Source organism: Priapulus caudatus, unplaced genomic scaffold, assembly GCF_000485595.1.
Source record: "Priapulus caudatus unplaced genomic scaffold, Priapulus_caudatus-5.0.1 Scaffold450, whole genome shotgun sequence".
Taxonomy (NCBI): Eukaryota; Metazoa; Priapulida; class Priapulimorpha; order Priapulimorphida; family Priapulidae; genus Priapulus; species Priapulus caudatus.
Genome location: NW_014577511.1, coordinates 160,545 through 164,019, shown reverse-complemented (window position 1 = coordinate 164,019; position 3,475 = coordinate 160,545). Strand labels below are relative to the sequence as shown.

Sequence of the window (3,475 nt, the reverse complement as noted above, 5' to 3'; positions counted from 1 at the left end):
TCTCTCCCCCCCTACTCTCTCTCTCTCTCTCTCTATCTCTCTCTCTCTCTCTCTCTCTCTCTCTCTCTCTCTATCTATGTATCTCCCCCTCTCTCTCTCATTCTTGCTTTCTCTCGCCCTGTCTCTATCTATCTATCAATCTATCTCCCCGATCTTTCTCTCTCTGACCGCCTCTACACCTACTTAGCTCACCTATACCGCCTAATGTGTGTGTGCGTGCGTGCGTGCGTGCGTGCGTGCGTGCGTGCGTGCGTGCGTGCGTGGGCGTGTGTAATAATATGTAATGTAATTAATACATAACGTAATTAATAACCATAACACAATAACGATAATACATGACGTAACAACATCATAAAGTAACCACACCTGCGGGCATCGCATACACAGCTACCACCCAACCTACGTATACCCCCCCTACTGTGTCAGCAATGCCTGATGATGCACTGACATTGATCCACAGATCACCCTCCCCCCACCACTCCTCTCTTACAGAACAGCGTTCTGGGGCTAGGCACGTGTATTCGAACGTACGATCTTGCAATTACCAGAAGGAAGAAATTTCCCCGAGAAGGTTGAATGTTTTTGTTCGCAGCGTGATAGCGATCGTTTGACAGCCTGTGTAAGGTGAGTACGTACTGCAGTGAGCGGTCGCATCTGATACGGTCGTATATGGATCCGTGAGCTGCTTTGACGACCCTTCCTCTTATCTTTAGCAACGTACACGTGCACAGCCCGATGCAGATATTTTTACAACACCTAGCTAGCAGACAGTCGGCCACAGCTCGACCCTTCCCTACCTACATCTAACATCGGCTGTAAAACGTGGGTCACTCACTCACCACACCTCGGATGATTGTATGCATACATATAACCTCGACTGTGTAAACTCTGTTACCCTCTCACCACACATCGGATGATTTCGTACCTACATCTAACCTCGACTGTATAAATTCTGTTACCCTTGAAAACATAACCTCCGCCAAGCCCCTGGCGGAGGTAAAAAAAAAACAGCTGGATACCTAGCAGGCGAGTGACACGGGTACGCATACGAGATACACACACATAGAAAACGTGTATGATGGACAAACACAGCGCGTGTAGATCATGTAGGAGATGAAGCTAACAACACTACCCGCGTCAAAAAGAACAACGTACAGGCGCACATTCTGTACCAACACTTCGCACGCAAATTGGGAACAGCCAAACCAACTTGACGGTCGTTTAAATTAGTTATCAAACGCGCGCGCATGCACTTTACAGCAACTCTGGCGCCGTTCGCAAATTAGCATATGCGGATTAAAATCCGGCGATCACAGTTCCCCGAAACACATAACGTCGGCAACACGTAGAGAATGCGATGGGTGCAACGCAGAGCGCATCGACACAAACCAGGAGGATCGTACACTCAGCCTCCGTGAAATGAACATATAAACACGGATTAAAATCCCGATCCGCGGTTCCGGGAACTAGTAAACTGGAACGGCCGCAGGAAATGAGAAGAGCTGTCGCTCAGGGAATGCGAACAGCCCAGTCATCACGCACCGTTCACTAACACGCTAGAGAGAAATTTACGAGCATGGTTAAACTTATCGAGAATCGAATGATGGGTCGGGGGGGGGGAGGACTAAAAGTAGATTCAGACAATCGCAAGCCGATCACGAGGGATAGCGAACACTGTCATACTGCACCGGTCACCGACATGCTACAGAGAAACTCTCGCGCATAGTTCGAGTTCTTCGCACACTACTCCTCGAGAATCAAATGATGGGTCGAGGGTAAAAACACCTACCAGACGATGGCTAGCAGAAGGATGGTGAACATCCCAGTCATCACGCGCAGTTCACCGACATGCTAGAGTGAAACACTCGTTCATAGTTCAACTCCTCGAGAATCGAACGACTAATCGCGGGGAGCAGGGGGTAAAAACACGTACCAGACGATAGCTAGCCGAGGGATGGTGAACATCAGAGCTGGGTCGTAATCGTCCGTCTGCTCCTGGGTGAGAAGGTTCAGCGTCAGCGCCCTGCAAGACAAAGCCAAGAGAAACCATAAACGTGAGACCGGGGTTCCCGCGAAAGCTGCAGAAGCAGCGGCTTCCTTCAGTGCTCGCGTAGCGTGACCGCAGCGCGTCTTAAACACGAATTAACGCTTTTTACTTAACGCTTGACTTAACATAACTTAACGCGAACCTAACAACTCGCATAGGCTGCCACGTGTCGTGCGCGCGACGGGGGCGATTACCGAGGCCCCGTTTTTCATCTCCGATCGCCTGATGAACAAATACAATTAGCGATACTAGGCTGGAAGCGTTTTTACGACCGTGGCCGCCGTCCCCCGAGGATGGTCACCGACGACGACGGCGTTTCCGACACCGGGTCGGCTCCCATTTTTTCGCGCGTGTACTACGCAGACGCGCACGAATTAGTGTGATGGATATTCGGTGGCTGTACCGACGCGCTGAACCGACGGTAGACAATACTCCTCACTGAGAGTCGATAATCTCTGGATGGCTCGTTCGGTCGTTCCGACGCGCGTGCGTGCGGGATAGACAAGGGGGGGGGGACCCCTCGCGCGCGCCCACACGTAAATCACATTCCGCTCACAATGCCGCGGACATTATAACCGACTTGCCTTCCACATCCGCCAACATTCAAACGAGAGATAGGGACTACGGTAATCCCTCGACTGCTTAGGCACCGCGTAAGATGTTATTACGTATAGGAAGTGGCACGACACACACACACACATGCGCGCGCGCACACTTCATTCGGGAATGTCTCGGGGGGAAAAGAACACCCTCGCACTAATACAGAAGGTATCCTTTTGGACAATGTCTGCAGAGATGCTGCTTGGGTAATGGGTCTATATCGTCCAGGCGGCATGCTCCTGTGTGCAGTGATTAGATCTCTGCACAATAGTTTCTTCAGAGGGCCTTCAGAGACATGCTGGGGCTTTTGGTCTGGGTGCATCAGAACAATTTTAAACGGAAGAAAAGCACTGCATCATAAATGCTCTAAACTAAACCAATAACCACAATAAAAACAACTAATAACTATATAACTATATAAATAACTAATCTACTAAGTTATAAAATCTACCACATCACAGAAACATTTATTGAACTATCACGTGTCACCTCCTTATCCATTTTCACTGGTATATCACCGCAGTTCCACCTAAACCGAAACTATGTGTCTGTGTCACGAAAATCATACCAAAGTCTATCCCAAACTAACATCGTGTCGATACAAAGTGATAGTATTATCCAAAAAGGATTACTTTTAGTAATAAAGTCTCTCTATCATACTCAACAAAACGGATAAATTTAACTAACAACAACTTTGTTAACGTAAAGCGAATTTATTCGCACGTCTGCAGCGATTGTAAAATCGCAGCGAAATGAGCATGGTGTGTCCGCTCAAGCGCGGGCAAATTTCATCCGCACCGAAATTCGCAGCGATCAAACATGTTTGAT

At 48.7% G+C, this 3,475-nt stretch overlaps 1 protein-coding gene across 1 annotated transcript in view; it reads right to left on the bottom strand.

The window, feature by feature from the left end:
* The window catches only part of LOC106810539 (lateral signaling target protein 2 homolog), a 51,321-nt gene that overhangs the window by 19,729 nt on the left and 28,117 nt on the right, over window positions 1-3,475 (bottom strand). The window lies entirely within an intron of this gene.